This window comes from Ranitomeya variabilis, chromosome 3 (genome assembly GCF_051348905.1).
Source record: "Ranitomeya variabilis isolate aRanVar5 chromosome 3, aRanVar5.hap1, whole genome shotgun sequence".
Lineage (NCBI taxonomy): Eukaryota > Metazoa > Chordata > Amphibia > Anura > Dendrobatidae > Ranitomeya > Ranitomeya variabilis.
The window spans coordinates 725,254,926-725,273,002 of record NC_135234.1 but is presented as its reverse complement, the minus strand read 5'-3'; the positions used below and the strand labels follow the sequence as shown (position 1 = coordinate 725,273,002).

The window sequence follows — 18,077 nt, the reverse complement described above, 5'->3', positions numbered from 1 at the left end:
GTTTTCAAGTGAAAACTTTATTCTAGGTGATGTTACATTTGCACATAGGACCCCTTGTTCGAAAGAAGCTTCTGAACTCTCTCGTCCATTGAATTTGTCAGTTTTTGGATGGTTTCTGCTTCAATTGTTTTGCATGTGCACAGAATACCCTCCCAGAGCTGTTGCTTAGATGTGAACTGCCTCCCGCCATCATAGACACTCCTTTTGATGGTGGCCACACCATAAGTTTGTCCTCTTTTATGCCCATAGCAGCCAGAGATGCAGATGTGTTTTTTGCAGCATGAGACGGTGCATTATCATGCATGAAAATGATCTTGCTGCGGAAAGCACGGTTCTTCCTCTTGAGCCATGGCAGGAAGTGTTGTTTTAGAAACTCCACATAGATTATGGAGTTCATCTTTACCCCTTCAGGGATCATAAAGGGGCCGACAATCTCTCTCCCCATGATTCTAGCCCAAAACATTACTCCACCTCCTCCTTGTTGGCGCCATAGCCATGTTTTCATGGGGTGTCCATGCTCCACTCCATCCACCTGGACCATCGAGCGTTGCACGGCACTCATCGGTGAACAAAACAGTTTGGAAGTCAGTCTTCATGTATCGTTTGGCCCACTGGAGCCGTTTCTGCTTGTTGCAGTGGATAGAGGTGGTCGACAGGATGGCTTACGCACAGCTGCAAACCTCTGAAGGACTCTGCATCTTGTTGTTCTGTGGACGTTGGAGGCACCAGCAGCTTCAAAAACTTGTCTGCTGCTATGACAAGGCATTTTTGCAGCTGCTCTTTTAACCTTACGCAATTGCCTGCTGGAAAGAGTCCTCAATTTTTCCTTATCAAGCACGCACACGTGTGTGCTGGGAATCAGCTACATACTTCTTGATTGTGCGATGATCACGATGAAGTGTCTTGGCAATGTTGATTGTAGTCATGCCTTGACCTAAATACTCCACAATTTGTTGCTTCTCAGCAGCCGACACATCTTTTTTCTTTCCCATTTTGGCAAAAAATGTATGCTGCTTAATAATGTGGAACAGCCTTCTTAAGTAGTCTTGCCTTTATTTGGACACACCTGCCAAACTAATTTGCACAGGTATCTGCAATTGCTTTCAGTGATATAAAGAGCCCTGACACACATCACCATCAATGAGTTTAAATGACAATCAAAAAAATTCTAACCTTATCACTCCTAAACTCTATGTGCATAATAATTTGGAATACAGTGTAGATGAATGTTCAGGTGCCCACATACGCAATGTGGCCAATATACTATTATATACATACACGATGCGTCATCCCACCACGACTAAGGAAGACATGAACTCCAATATTGTTGCAAACATTAAAAACGTAAGGTACTTACGGTAGTTATTTTTTTTTTTATCGAAGAGTGCAAAAGCCTCCAACCACATCAAGGTGCACCTAAACATGTCTGGTCCCTATCACTAATGTCCTACCTCTCCATGCGTCACATCTGAATGGGGAGGAAAAAGGAAACCAGTTATAGCTCACAACGAAAATATTTTTGGGGAAATATGGGTGAGCCCACACCCTCATATATGTACTACAAAAAAGAAAAAAAATAGGACCCTTACAGCTTTAGTATTAAATTAATGCACCATCCATATTTAGGAGCACCTTGACGCTGTTGGATGGTTTTGATCAAAAAACGCTAACAAAGTAACTTGCGTTTTTAATAGTTGTAGCAATATTTATCAGTTGCAGTGTGCTGAGGCATCGTGTATGTATATGTTGGTGTGAACAGAGCCTTATGTGGTTGAATTCACTGTTTGAAACCTGTATAACAATAAAATCTTACTGTAATTATTTGAGGATTTATTTATTTTTTAATTGATCTTTATTCTCCGCATTCAGGCTGCTCACATTTTCTGCGTTGGGACCTCTCGCCTGTAATCCGTACCTCGGCTTCCTTCACCATTCATCTCCTCGTTTCTTGACGATCCTTCAGTAAGACATCAATCTTCTGACACCCAGTGGCGACGCTGAGCTGTTGCATACTGTCTCGCTTTCTGGCCAGTGACATTACATGAGCGAGGAGCGCGCCAGGAGCAGCCGTGTGGTTTTGGTTTGGGTTGGCACGAGATCACGACTTCCACGCCATTGTCAAGTGTTCCATCGTCGGAGAGATGAACGTTCCGAGTTCTGCGTGACTTAGCCTAGCTCCTCTGTGGCACATGTATGATCATGGTTCACCGAAGTCCAGAAATATGTTGTCTGCTTCACAACAGGCTCCATGTCTTGGGACATAAACCCACTGAGACTCTCCTTTAAGGGACATCACGTTCAGACCAAGTACAAGTGTCTGGACTGTGTGTCTCCTTGCCCAAACCAAGGAGCACTGGGATCCTTGCTCAGCTGCTGGGGTTACTCCATACCTCTTGTCACCGGAGGATTAAGCGCCTTAACCCCTTTTACATCTCTTTGTAACGGTACAGTTGTTGTACACATCCAATTAAACGCCCCGCGCTGAATGTCTGCCTGCAATTCATTTAGACACTAATGTTAGATTACTGTGAAGCGGAACGTAAATTGAGACAAAGTGGGGGGGTGGGGGGGGGGGATGCAAATCGGCATTTTGTAGTTGGAGCTGCTAGAAAATAATAATAAAAATGCGGTAATCAAATAACTTTTTCCCAGGAGGGTAAAAAGGAATCCGGCTCTGTTCTTACCACGAAGCATGAAAAGTATTCCTACAATGAGAAGCGCTGGTGACGATCCCCAGACTCCCTTCTCCGCATGCACTGGATGATGATTAAACTCAGACTAAACAACTCCAAGTGATATTCTGCCTGTCATTGTTAGCTCCGACTTCACAGATCACTGAGAATCCAGAATGGAGGTTTCCAGAGCGAGGACAAATAGTCATCATCCTGACCCTGACCTCTAGGTCATGTCTAGGATCTGGTTCATTCACTTTTTTGGACTCCAGAATAACCACCTTTGACAAAGGAAATAATCATTTTTATTTCTGGAAGTAGTAGTATGGCTTATCCCCCCAATAAGAATGATACCATTCTTGTCTGATTTGGCATCTACCCTAGGTTCCTCATAACTGAACCATCGGATCACTGTAAAAAAAGGATCATTTTTCTGAAGGGGGAGGGGGGTGAGTGCCCACACAGACGAACCACTAATTAATTCCACATATAAAAATAGGCTGACCGGTTCCCTTTGACACTACAGTGTCCTATGCTGGGTCACCACGTATGTAGTGGGCTTAGGAACTGACCCTGCAGTCAGTACGCAGCAGCTGCTACATAACGGCCTTCTACCTGGAATGGCAGCAACCGGAGCCAAGTCTGATTTCTGCTGCTTAAAGGGAACCTGTCACCCCAAAAATCGTATATCAGCTAAGGCCACCTGCATCAGGGCTTATCTACAGCATTCTGTAATGCTGTAGATAATCCCCCAATGTAACCTGAAAGGTAAGAAAAACAGGTTATATTATACTCGCCCAGGGGCGGTCCCGGTCCGGTCTGATGCGCGGCGCAGGTGCCGGGCCTCTCTGACCGTCCCCGGCGCCTGCGTACTGCAGTACTTTGCTCTGCCCTCAACAGGACAGACAAAGTACGCCGGAGCCGCAGCGTGAAGACAAGAAAAGGACGTTAAGTAGAGGACCGGATACCAAACAAAGCAGTGGGGGCACCACGGTCAGTGGGACTCAACCCAGGTCTAAAAAATTGGAGAATAATGTGAGAAGAAAAAAGGTAGACCTGACAAAGTGGGAGTCACCACCATATAAATTTAAAATGTAAAATAACAACTTTTATTACACACTTATGCAAAAAACAGAACATTTAAAAACATTTAAAAACAAGGGATCACACATATCCCTAAATCAAATAGCCTATAATAAGGCCTAAGCACCGCACCCCCAATGAAGGGTTAAATACACATGCCCAATATGGTGAACAAAAAACCGGGGACCGGACCGCGACGCCCATCGGACCAGAACCGGACCGGGACCGCCCCTGAGTGAGTATAACCTAACCTCTTTTTTTCTCATCTTTCAGGATACATCGGGGGCTTATCTACAGCATTACAGAATACTGTAGATAAGCCCCTGATGACGGTGGGCTTAGCTCATATTCGATTTTTGGGGTGACAGGTTCCCTGTAACCATTTAAAACAGACCAGTCACCAACTTTTTGATGTTGAACGGGACTTATGTAGTAATAGTGACTTTTGTTTTTTTTTATTTTGTCTTTGTTGCAAAGATATTAGCAATCAAAGTATTTGGCATGTAATAAGTTAACTTTAGTTAAAGGGGTATTACCATCTCCAAGACCCTATCACAATATGGAGTAGGTGAAGTAATAATAGCAGATACCTCCGATGAGAAATTCAGTATAGTTCTCCTGATAACCTATGTCGCCTACCTCATGTGCAGGGCATTGCAGTAGCTTGGGTATGCTGCAGTAGTAGTGCAGTATATAGAACGAATGCAGGTTTATGACTAAAAAATATTTTTAAAAAAAGTATTAAAATTTAGATACTCACCCTCCCCATTAAAAATACCGTAAATGCCAAACATACTTATATATTTTATGCATTATTTTTTTGTATCAGCACATCCGGAAACATCAGATGTTTGAAAATATAAAATTAGAGGGAAAAAAAGTATCAAAGCTCTAGAATTTTTTTTTTTGCTTTTTTTTTTAGGTGGAGGGGGTTCTCAACACCACAGCTCCAAATCTTCAAACCAGGCAAAGAAACAGCCCTCATACAGATCTGTTAATGCAATGTTACCGGTCTCGGGACATAGCAGCACAAAATAATTTAAAATAAAAAAGTCAGCCCACATCCTGCCATGTGGATGGAGAAATAAAAAAGTTATGGCTCTTAAATGAAGGGGAAGAAAAAACAAAAGCTCAGAAATGAAAAGTGCCCAGTCCTGAAGGGATTAAATACCATTGTATGCTGAAAGCAGATATGTTGGATGCCACTGAATTTTCCTAGAAATAATTGATAATATTTATGTTCTACAATGAAATAAACAGCAGATTTTTAGCCTCAGAATAGATAGAATTTTAATCATATTACTTGCATTGTATTTTCTTGCTGAAAAATCCACGTATAAAAACGGCTTCTAAATAACATGCATTTTTTGGCGCAGTTTCGATATGGTTTTTAATGTTTTTTTTGCAAAGTGATTTTTGATGCATTTTTCATTACAATATGACGGGCTACATTTGGGTCTGCTTTTTTGGCATATTTCCTCCTATAGCTGCCTGGCTTCTCAGGCCTCTTTCTCCTCCCGCTGTCATGCTCCTATTTGTAAAGATAGGTCACATTTCTTTGACTTTCTCCCCCGCCTGAGATCTTGCACAGGCGCCACTTTTCCAGCCGGAATGCACAGTAAGGTCCGGTTCTGGGCATCAAATAAAAAAAAATATAAAAAAAACATGGAAAAACTGGAGCTAGTTCAGAGATCTACCAGAATGGTGAGCGGGCTGCAAACTATGTCTGACGAGGAACGGTTAAAGGATCTGGGAATATTTAGCTTTCTAAAAAGAAGGCTAAGAGGAGACTTAATAGCTGTCTACAAATATCTGAAGGGTTGTCACAGTGTAGAGGGATCATCATTATTCTCATCTACACATGGAAACATGAGAAGCAATGGAATAAAACTGAAAGGGAGAAGATACTGATTATATATTTTTAAAAAAACTTTTTGACAGGTTAATGAATGAGTGGAACAGGCTGCCCGAGAGGTGGTGAGTTCTCCATCAATGGAAGTCTTCAAACAGAGGCTGGACAGAGATCTGTCTGAGATGGTTTATTAATCCTGCATTGAGGGGGGGGGGTTGGACACGATGACCCTGGAGGTCCCTTCCAACTCTTAACACTCTATGGTATGGATGTCATCAATATTTAGATTTCTTTGAGTCTAATATTCTGCTGAATGGTTCCCCTGAATTCACCAAGACATGTACGGTGCATTTTTTTGCGCCAGATGCCCCCCTTTTGCATTGCCTGGGGTAAATCTCGCAGCACATACGTCTCGCATGAATATATTTTCAGGCCATAGATTTTTTGCCATTATTTCTATAACTAAAAGTCAGTTTCTTGCCTCTAAATAGGATTGCTGGGTGGATTTCTACAAACCGTATTCCGATGAATGGGACAATTGGAGAAATGTCGGCACCAAACATCCGTCCTACAATTATGTTTTTCCATTGCTTTTGGAATAATCTTTAATCCTTTTATAACCTTGTTGTTTTTGCGAGTTTATTGATAGGTACGTTATATTGCCCCCGCTGACATCATAATATGAATGTGGATTATTCATTCATGTGCTCTGTTTACAAGGACCTAAAATTAATTTCCTTTACCACCTCATGGTAACATGGTGTAGGCTGCCCAATATGTCACCCGTGATTCAGCCCTCTTATAAATAGGATTATATTGATGATTTATTCCTCTCTGAATCACGTCCCTTATTCCACCGTCCAATAAAAGTGTTATTATAAGGGAATGGAAGCCGAGACATGGAAAGACACTCGTTAGGTCCTCCGTGTCACAATCCTTCATCAGTATAGATGGCAATCTTTCCATGAGTGTGATCAGTGGATTCATGCCCGCGAGTGATCATACGGCGGTAGACAGACAGCGGCTTTTCTGACCCAACCTTACAGCCTCATAGTCATATATTGCGGTCAGAATACGGACTGTAAAGTACTGCCGCCCAAACTCTAAAAAGGCGTAAATAAAGGGAATTATTATTGATATTTTACACTGAGAAACAAAGTAAACATATTTTTGATCTAACATACTAATATATCAGCCCCAGTTACAGGGTTAATCAGCAATAAAAACAATGTGTTCAAGGGAATCTGTAAGCAGATTTTTTTGCTATGTAATCCAAGAGCTAGCATTGTGTAGGGGCAGAGTCCCCGATTCCAGCGATGTATCATTTGCTAAACTCTGTTTTGCTGCTTTCAATAAAATTAGTGTTTTATCAGCAGGAGATTATTACTACAGGACTAGGTGTCTGGTGCCTCCTGGTCCAACCCCGCTTCCACCACTGATTAGATGCTATCTGCCTATGCACAGTGTACACATAAAGCTGCCAATCAGTGATGTGGGCGGGGTTATACACAGCTCAGCACTTGAGCTCTGCTAGATCTGCAGCAGAGAAAACTGAATATTGTAACTGCTGCACCCAGTAAATGAAGTGACACATCGCTGGGATCAGGGTCCCTGCCCCTACATCATGCTGCTGTAAGATTATCTTTAATGTTAAAATGCTTCTCAAAGGTATTTAAGACCTTATCGATGGCACAGTGCGCAATAATAAAATGGAAAAAAATCATTAAAAAGATGCTGCTACTCTGAAATGCTATTTCTATCTCTGCCTCTGTAAAAAAGCAAACAAATCTATCCAATATATAAAAACAATTTCTACGGAAAGGGTAACCCAATTTAAAATGTTTTTAATGGTCTTCTTGTGGTCGTAAAAAATAAACTGGAAAATAGACACGTATTTCCTTTTTCATTACATTATCCCTCAATATCAGTAAAAAAAAAATGTAAAAGTTACAGAAATATTAAACCCTGTGAATCAGGTAAAAAAGGCAGAAGCTATTTGAATATCAAAGCGAGAACATTTTTTAGAGGCATTTATAAGCGAGAGAAGAGCTGCCAGGATGGTGAGTCGGCTGCAAAGTGTGTCCTATGAGGAACGGTTAGAGGATCTGGGGATGTTTAACTGCAAAAAAGAAGGCTGAGGGGAGACTTAATAGATGCAATGAGATGAAACTGAAAGGAAGAAGATACAGATTAGATAAAAACTTTTTGACAGTGAGGGAGATCAGTGAGTGGAACAGGCTGCCAAAAGAGGTGGTGAGTTCTCTTTCAATGGAAGTCTTCAAACAGAGGCTGGACAGACATCTGTCTGAGATGGTTTAGTGAATCCTGCATTGAGCAGGGGGTTGGGCACGATAACCCTGGAGGTCCCTTTCAACTGTAACCTTCTATGATATGCGGGAACAAACCCGAAAATGTAAAATAGGAGAAAAATAACTTGTTCAAGAACTGTTTTTTTCCATAAATAGTGAAAATAAGAAACTTTGTTATTTGTTATCCTAGAAATCTTCTCCTTTCTCTTCCTGGACTGATCGTTCATTCTCAGTATTCTCAGTTCACGTGAAAAATCTGCATTCAGTGGACACAGATTATTTCCTTACTGAGATACCAGGTGGCGGTTGGTGCCCATTAAGTTCTATGGAGGAGGGAGGAGCTAGAGGCTGACGCTGACATTCTGCTGCAAGTTCTCCTGAAGTGATCGCAGCCAACTCTCCCATACACAGAAGGGTCTATTTATTATTTAGCCAAGCGGTCCTATGTCCTAACTCGCATGTCAACCAGCGGCTTATCTCCAGGAGAACAATACAATCGGAAGTCCGAAATCGGACAGGAGTGATCAACATCTCTCATGGCCTCCATCCACACTGGACTGTCGGCTGAACCTATCGATATCAGCGGCTTCAGCTGACATTACTCTGTATTGGGAGCCTTTACTTGAACAATCCATTGACCAAGTTCAACTTAGGGAATGGTCAAATGTTGACTTAAAAGCTTTCAAAAGTCGCAAAATTTTGGCCCAATTTTGAGCTGAGTTTTGTAACTTCTGGCGTCTTCACGTTCAGCTGAGGCAGGACGGGGGACGTGGCGGCGCTCGCTACAACACAAATCTCACTCCTCTTCATGACTCGGGAGCTCCCGACTCCAGCAATCCCCCCTCATCATCAAGACTGGCGTGAAAAACACCAGTATTGATGAATCGGTCAATAATATGTACAACCCAAAAAAAAAAAAGGGAGGAAATCTGTGTTTAATTTTTTTTTTATGTTGCAGTCTATGGGAAACACAACATAATGGATGCAACTTTTTTTTAAATTTCAGGACAATTGCTATTTTTCCATGTTTTCCTTAGGTTGTAGCACCTACTTTTGTATGTGTGGTATTTCTTGTATCGTTAGAGAACTTTCATTAAAATGTGCCATTCGGATCTCAGTCTAATTTCAGTGCCCCAGAGACACGCTGAAGCGCTATGTTTAGTAGAAGCCAATTAAGCTACCCATCTGTGACTGACCCGGGGTAAAGGAGACGTCGGCCCCCAGAGGACTCACGCTGTAACCAGAAGAGCTACGTACAAGCCCCAGCTATTACACAACTCATTATCGTGATCCACCGAAAGTTAATGGTTCATAAGTCAGGAATTCTTACCCCCCCCCAAAAAAAACAAAAAACCAACAATAATTTGTTTTTCTTATTCATTCTTCTTTTTAAGGGGCTTTCCTGATATTTTTCAAAAGTTCTGTTAAGTAGAAATGATTAAGTAAAGAAATAGACTTAAAGGGATTCTGTCAGCAGGTTTGTGCTATGTAATCTGAGTGCAGCGTGATGTCAAGCAGGAGGAGGCGGCTCTGGGTGGGGAATAGAGCTGGAGTGGCAGAGGCTTCAGATCTACAAATGGTCTTCAGCCTCATTAAGTATCCATACCAACGCTGATTTCTCAGTAACAGAGGAACAGACTGGCCATGTAAAGGTATTGCTGGACTTGTCCTTGAAAGATTCACTTCTAACTATGTGCACATTTGAATTTGCTGTGTTTTGTCCTCCTGTATCAACCAGTTCTTCTCTTCTACTTCTTTTTCTTGGATCCAAGAAGTAGCATGTTATGTCAGGCATGATTAGCAACTAATACGTAAATATTTACAAATGGGTTTACATCTAACCACGCAAGACTGACATTCTTAAGTTGTTTTCTTTCTTACTGATAAATAACTAATTATTATAAATGGAACGTTACCATTGTCTACGGACCTGCAGAGGCTGCTGTAATCACAGGACTTGTTCACCTATCTTGTTAGTCTTTTTACAGTCAAATTGACATCATAGAGTTCTTTTTTTGCACTTGGTGGACACAAAGGCGTGACCTCCCTTTTCTTTGAGTTGAAAATTACTTTAAACATCTCCCCATGTATAAGTGTCAGTTAGGGCCTAAGCCCTTATTCACATTTACATCATTGGACTTTTGGTAATGTTTTAATACTGGAGGTTAGGTCCGTCCTGAATAGGATCACCTTGAAGTGGTGGGATGGTTTTTAACATTTTTTTTTAATCAAAATAATGTTAGCAATAGTACATGAAAATAACATAGGGTACTTAGTTATTTATTTATTTACTCCAGGGTATTGGCTCATTTTGTTTTTGTCTAGGTTTTGAATGTTAAAAGTACAGTGGAGCTATAGCCCAGCTACAGTCTCCACCAAACTGCAGAGGCTGCTGTAATCACAGGACTTGTTTACCTATTTTGTTCTTTTTATGGACAAATAGACAGCTTGAGGTTCCCTGTTGGACAGATTCAAGGAAAAAAAAAAAAAAAAAAATCTTAGATTTGGTAAAATATATTTAACCCCTTAATCCCATATGACGTACTATCCTGTCGAGGTGACCTGGGACTTAATTCCCGGTGACGGGATAGTGCGTCATATGCGATCAGCCGCGCTCACTATGACTATCGCAGCTGACATCCGGCACTATGTGCCAGGAGTGGTCACGGACCGCTCCTGGCACATTAACCCCCGGAACACTGCGATCAAACATGATCGCAGCGTTCCGGGGGAATAGGGAAGCATCGTGCAGGGAGGGGGCTCCCTGCATGCTTCCCTGAGACCCTCGGAGCAATGCAATGTGATCACGTTGCTCCGAGGGTCTCCTACCTCTTCCTCCCTGCAGGCCCCGGATCCAATATGGCGGCGGGGCGGCTTCCGGGTCCTGCAGGGAGGTGGCTTACAAAGCGCCTGCTCACAGCAGGCGCCAGCAAGCCTCCTGCAATGCATGTCAGATCGTTGATCTGACACAGTGCTCTGCAAAAAAAAAAAATATTCCCATAAATACATTTCTTTATCTATAAAAAAAAAAACAGAAAAACAAAACAATAAAAGTACACATTTAGTATCGCCGCATCCGTAACGACCCGACCTTTAAAACTGTCCCATTAGTTAACCCCTTCAGTGAACACCGTAAAAAACAACAACAAAGAAACCAGGCAAAAAAGAACGCTTTGTCATACCACTGAATAAAAAGTGGAATAACACGCGATCAAAAATACGGATATAAATAACCATGGTAACGCTGAAAGCAACATCTTGTCCCGCAATGAGCCGCCTTACAGCATCAACGAAAAATTTAAAAAGTTATAGTCCTCAGAATAAAGCGTTGCAAAAATAATTTTTTCTATAAAATAGTTTTTATCGTATAAAAGCGCCAAAACATAAAAAAATGATATAAATGAGGTATCGCTGTAATCGTACTGACCCGAAGAATAAAACTGCTTTATCCATTTTACCAAACGTGGAACGGTATAAACGCCCCCCCCCCCAAAAAGAAATTCATGAATAGCTGTTTTTTGGTCATTCTGCCTCACAAAAATCGGAATAAAAAGCGATCAAAAAAATGTGACGTGCCCGAAATTGTACCAATAAAAACGTCAACTCATCCCGCAAAATACAAGACCTGACATGATTCTGACCAAAATGTGGAAAAATTATAGCTCTCAAAATGTGGAGAAACAAAAACTATTTTTTGCAATAAAAAGCGTCTTTTAGTGTGTGACGGCTGCCAATCATAAAAATATGCTAAAAAATCCGCTATAAATAGTAAATCAATCCCCCCTTCATGACTCCCTTAGTTAGGAAAAAATAATAAAATAAAAAAAAGTATTTATTTCCATTTTCCCATTAGGGTTAGGGTTGGGGCTAGGGTTAGGGATGGGGCTAGGGTTTAGAGGTGGGGCTAAAGTTAGGGTTAGGGTTTGGATTACATTTACGGTTGGGATTAGGATTAGGGGTGTGTTGGTGTTAGGGGTGTGGTTAGGGTTAGGGGCATGTTCAGGTTAGGGGTGTGGTTAGGGTTTCAGTTAAAATTGGGGGCTTCCACTGTTTAGGCACATCAGGGGCTCTCCAAACGCGACATGGCATCTGATCTCAATTCCAGCCAATTCTGCGTTGAAAAAGTAAAACAGTGCTCCTTCCCTTCCGAGCTTTACCGTGCGCCCAAACAGGGGTTTACCCTACCATGTGGGGTATCAACGTACTCTGGACAAATTGGATGACAACTTTTGGGTTCCAATTTCTCTTGTTACCCTTGGGAGAATAAAAATTTGGGGGGGGGGCTATAAAAACCATTTTTGTGGGAAAAAAATAATTTTTTATTTTCACGACTCTGCATTATAAATTGTAGTGAAACACTTGGGGGGTTCAAAGTTCTCACAACACATCTAGATAAGTTCCTTGTGGGGGTCTAGTTTCCAATATGGGGTCACTTATGGGGAGTTTCTACTGTTTGGGTATATCAGGGGCTCTGCAAATGCAATGTGACGCCTGCAGACCAATCCATCTAAGTCTGCATTCCAAATGGCGCTCCTTCCCTTCCGAGCTCTGCCATGCGCCCAAACGGTGGTTCCCCCCCATATATGGGGTATCAGCGTACTCAGAACAAATTGGACAACAACTTTTGGTGTCCATTTTCTCCTGTTACCCTTGGTAAAATAAAACAAATTGGAGCTGAAGTAAATGTTTTGTGTGAAAAGTTAAATGTTGTTTTTTTTTTTTTTTAAACATTCCAAAAATTCCTGTGAAACACCTGAAGGGTTAATAAACTACTTGAATGTGGTTTTGAGCACCTTGAGGGGTGCAGTTTTTAGAATGGTGTCACACTTGGGTATTTTCTATCATATAGACCCCTCAAAGTGACTTCAAATGTGATGTGGTCCCTAAAATAAAATGGTGTTGTAAAAATGAGAAATTGCTGGTCAACTTTTAACCCTTATAACTCCCTAACAAAAAAAATTGGGTTCCAAAATTGTGCTGATGTAAAGTAGACATGTGGGAAATGTTACTTAAGTGTTTTGTGTGACATATCTCTGTGATTTAAGGGCATACAAATTAAAAGTTGGAAAATTGCGAAATTTTTGCCAAATTTCATTTTTTTTTCACAAATAAACGCAGGTAATAACAAAGAAATGTTACCACTATCATGAAGTACAATATGTCATGAGAAAACAATGTCAGAATCATCAGGATCTGTTGAAGCGTTCCAGAGTTATAACCTCACAAGGCTATGTGCACACGTAGGAAATGTGGTGCAGAATTTTCTGCACTAAATCTGCATCTTCTGGCAGAATCCGCTGGTGCAGATTTTGTGCAGTTTTTGTGCATTTTTGTTGCGGAATTTGGGCAGTTTTTGTGCAGATTTTTCCACTGCGGATTTTTATCATGGAGGAGTGCAGAAACGCTGCAGAACTGCACAAAAGAAGTGACATGCACTTCTTTTTAATCAGCAGCAATTCCGCACTGATTTTTCTGCACCATCTGCACAGCTTTTTTTTATACCATTGATTTACATTGTACTGTAAATCACAGTGCAGAACTGCACCTTTTCTGCGCAGAAAAATCCGCTGCAGTTCTGCAGGAAATCTGCATTGTGTTCACACAGCCTAAAGGGATAGTGGTCAGAATTGTAAAAATTGGCCCGGTCATTAACGTGCAAACCACCCTTGGGAGTTAAGGGGTTAAAGGGAACCTGTCACCCCCAAAATCAAAGATGAGCTAAGACCACCAGCATCAGGGGCTTATCTACAGCATCCTGTAATGCTGTAGATAAGCCCCTGATGTATCCTGAAAGATGAGAAAAAGAGGTTAGATTATACTCAACCAGGGGCGGTCCGGTCTGGTCTGATGGGCGTCGAGCTCTTGTCTTCACGCTGCGGCTCCGGCGCAGGCATACTTTGTCTGTCTCTCTGACCTTTCCCGGCACCCGCGCACTGCAGTACTTTGCTCTGCCCTCAGCAGGGCAGACAAAGTATGCCTGCGCCGGAGCCGCAGAATGAAGACAAGAAGAGGACGTCATCGTAAGAAGATGGGAGGCCCTGGACCGGACCCCGACGCCCACCGGACAAGACGGGAGCGCAGCGGGACCGCCCCTGGGTGAGTATAATTTAACCTCTTTTTCTCATCTTGCTGCAAATTTCTGCACTGAAATTGACGTGCGTGGATTTTAAAATCGGTAGCGTGTGGATTCTTTGGAATTTGTTGCAGTGCAAAAAGTGAAATCCCGCAGCAAATCTGCATACAAATTCCAAAGCAAATTGTCTCTATCTCAGCTGGTGCTGTATTTCATTGAGGATTTTCCACTCACAAATCTGCTTGGAAAATCTGCACCGAACGGCTACACGTCGCCTATTTCCTTCAGTTCTAAATCTTCTACATGTGAAGGTGCCTTACGAGGTTATTACGGGGACGATTCCAACACAATAGAACAGTTGAAGTCTGTATCTGTGATCTATTACCGGTATACAGATAGTCATGATGTCGACCATCGCTGTTAACGGTGGACAGGGATAACCAACAGAATGACACATGGATGTCTTCTATTTGTGTCACTCACCCTCTGTTTTAGCAGAACTGTTTATCAAGTAAAGGTGTATTTGGAAATTGCAGATAATTCCAGTCCTGATTCCTTTGATTACACTCGTTTTCGGCGTCCGTGCTATATAAATCCATACACCTTTCATAAGTGGTAGCCATAAACCTTCACAGCCTCGCCATTCCTTCTGGAAGGGAATTATTATATTGGTGTGAGCCCAGCACCGGCTTATTTTTAGTGAATGCGTCATTGATTACAATACAATATTACTTAAATAATCTACATCTGGATTCCTTCCAGCAAAAGATTGACAAAGTGCTTTCCGCAGCTCCTGTGATGATTGCATCGCCTTCTTTCCATTAGTATGGATGGTGTATTAAGATCACTTCCAAGTTGTGTGCGAGATGAGCTGGGAATTGGGAGTTACTTGCAGCGATGGGTGGGTGCTTTCTTATAAATACTGAGTAACTACCAAGAAATTTCTGAAAGAAGATGGCACCTGCCGCTGACAGTCTCGGCCACTTATAAATACATTGGAAAATTGGCAATAGCACGACCAACACATATTCAAGCATGACTTTTATTAGTTTCACTCTGTAAACTCAAGGAAAAGCCTAAAAGTCACAGGAAAACTTTTAACTCCTTAGTTCGTTCATGCAATATATTGACGTGGATGCGCATAGTGCAGAATCCTATATCCCAGCGGTCCTCAACCTTTCTTACCTTGAGAGCCACTTTCAAGGGGTTGTCTATCACGCGGACAACTCTCTCAATCCGTATGTTTGCCCCTGGTAGAATAATAACACTTATTCTAACCTCCGGTACAATTCAACAGATACTGCCTCTCCTGAGGGATGGCATGACATTGTCACGTGATCCATGTGGCCAACCAGCGGCATCTCCCCTCACCGCGCAGCAGCTATCACTTCCTCCTGATGAATGTGATTTGTCAGGGAAGAGTAAAGCGGCTACTGATTAGCCAGAGGAATCATGTGACGCTGTTAGAACGGCGTTGGCACCAGAGACGAGTATAAGCGTTTTTTTCCTCAGGGCCAACATACGGAATGAGAAGATGTTGTCCGAGTAGTGGACAGCCCCTTTCAGCTCTGAGAGATGGTCGCATGCAGTCCTCCCCCCCCCCCCTTGTTATTGGCATCCAGAGGCTCCTATGATTAGTATAAAGACAGCTAAAGCTTCCCCACACAAAGCACACCAATATCGTGTGCCCTTATAGTCAGCATACTTACATCCACGGGTTCCCACTTTACCCACAGCAGGTATTCTTGCATCAGGCACATTCACCACACTATGGCATCCAGCTTCAAGCACCCCTGTAACTTACAGTATCACCTTATAACCCTGCCTATGCACAGGATGGGGACCCTGCTATATCCCATCCCACCCTGTTGTACCATTATATCCTAATTAAATTCCCCCTTCCCCCTAAAAAAAAAAAGTAAGCACTTTACTGGTGTCCTCTGTAAATTTGCAGAATTACTTAAATTACATGAAACCTCTCTTCTGCTACCATCATGGCCACCTGATAACAAATTGCATCGTCCAGTCATATTCTCGAAGTCTACAGATTGACAGTAGCAGCACAGCCGAAGCTCTGCTGACCCCCAGCAGGCCAATGGCCTTGATTTTGAAATAAAATCAAGACACAATTGGCTTTGGCATGTTTTATCCCTTAAAAGGGTTTTTCTATCTCGCACCTATAAGGCATATTCACATGATATTCCATAAACATGTAATAAATGCGACTCCCCCAAATAGAGCTTGAATCTGTCTTGAGCGAGTTCCCCGTCGCTCGCCGCTTGAGGGCGAGTCCCCCGTTCCTCGTCGCTCGAGAGCGAGTCCCCCGTCGCTTACCGCTCGAGAGCGAGTCCCCCGTCGCTTACCGCTCGAGTCCCCCGTCGCTTACCGCTCGAGTCCCCCGTCGCTTACCGCTCGAGTCCCCCGTCGCTTACCGCTCGAGTCCCCCGTCGCTTACCGCTCGAGTCCCCCGTCGCTTACCGCTCGAGTCCCCCGTCGCTTACCGCTCGAGTCCCCCGTCGCTTACCGCTCGAGTCCCCCGTCGCTTACCGCTCGAGTCCCCCGTCGCTTACCGCTCGAGTCCCCCGTCGCTTACCGCTCGAGTCCCCCGTCGCTTACCGCTCGAGTCCCCCGTCGCTTACCGCTCGAGTCCCCCGTCGCTTACCGCTCGAGTCCCCCGTCGCTTACCGCTCGAGTCCCCCGTCGCTTACCGCTCGAGTCCCCCGTCGCTTACCGCTCGAGTCCCCCGTCGCTTACCGCTCGAGTCCCCCGTCGCTTACCGCTCGAGTCCCCCGTCGCTTACCGCTCGAGTCCCCCGTCGCTTACCGCTCGAGTCCCCCGTCGCTTACCGCTCGAGTCCCCTGTCGCTTACCGCTCGAGTCCCCCGTCGCTTACCGCTCGAGTCCCCCGTCGCTTACCGCTCGAGTCCCCCGTCGCTTACCGCTCGAGTCCCCCGTCGCTTACCGCTCGAGTCCCCCGTCGCTTACCGCTCGAGTCCCCCGTCGCTTACCGCTCGAGTCCCCCGTCGCTTACCGCTCGAGTCCCCCGTCGCTTACCGCTCGAGTCCCCCGTCGCTTACCGCTCGAGTCCCCGTCGCTTACCGCTCGAGTCCCCCGTCGCTTACCGCTCGAGTCCCCCGTCGCTTACCGCTCGAGTCCCCCGTCGCTTACCGCTCGAGTCCCCCGTCGCTTACCGCTCGAGTCCCCCGTCGCTTACCGCTCGAGTCCCCCGTCGCTTACCGCTCGAGTCCCCCGTCGCTTACCGCTCGAGTCCCCCGTCGCTTACCGCTCGAGTCCCCCGTCGCTTACCGCTCGAGTCCCCCGTCGCTTACCGCTCGAGTCCCCCGTCGCTTACCGCTCGAGTCCCCCGTCGCTTACCGCTCGAGTCTCCCGTCGCTTACCGCTCGAGTCCCCCGTCGCTTACCGCTCGAGTCCCCCGTCGCTTACCGCTCGAGTCCCCCGTCGCTTACCGCTCGAGTCCCCCGTCGCTTACCGCTCGAGTCCCCCGTCGCTTACCGCTCGAGTCCCCCGTCGCTTACCGCTCGAGTCCCCCGTCGCTTACCGCTCGAGTCCCCCGTCGCTTACCGCTCGAGTCCCCCGTCGCTTACCGCTCGAGTCCCCCGTCGCTTACCGCTCGAGTCCCCCGTCGCTTACCGCTCGAGTCCCCCGTCGCTTACCGCTCGAGTCCCCCGTCGCTTACCGCTCGAGTCCCCCGTCGCTTACCGCTCGAGTCCCCCGTCGCTTACCGCTCGAGTCCCCCGTCGCTTACCGCTCGAGTCCCCCGTCGCTTACCGCTCGAGTCCCCCGTCGCTTACCGCTCGAGTCCCCCGTCGCTTACCGCTCGAGTCCCCCGTCGCTTACCGCTCGAGTCCCCCGTCGCTTACCGCTCGAGTCCCCCGTCGCTTACCGCTCGAGTCCCCCGTCGCTTACCGCTCGAGTCCCCCGTCGCTTACCGCTCGAGTCCCCCGTCGCTTACCGCTCGAGTCCCCCGTCGCTTACCGCTCGAGTCCCCCGTCGCTTACCGCTCGAGTCCCCCGTCGCTTACCGCTCGAGTCCCCCGTCGCTTACCGCTCGAGTCCCCCGTCGCTTACC

The 18,077-nt window shown here is 44.9% G+C and overlaps 1 protein-coding gene and 1 long non-coding RNA gene across 2 annotated transcripts in view; both read left to right on the top strand.

Annotated features, from left to right (window-relative positions):
* Positions 1-2,486, top strand: part of LOC143817192 (uncharacterized) — a 59,831-nt gene extending 57,345 nt beyond the window's left edge. The window contains exon 2 of the long non-coding RNA XR_013224084.1: positions 1,870-2,486. This is a non-coding gene — a long non-coding RNA (uncharacterized LOC143817192). The remainder of the gene's footprint in view (positions 1-1,869) is intronic.
* MICU2 (mitochondrial calcium uptake 2) overlaps positions 1-18,077 on the top strand; it is a 303,165-nt gene that overhangs the window by 80,926 nt on the left and 204,162 nt on the right. The gene's annotated exons all lie outside the window — the stretch shown is intronic.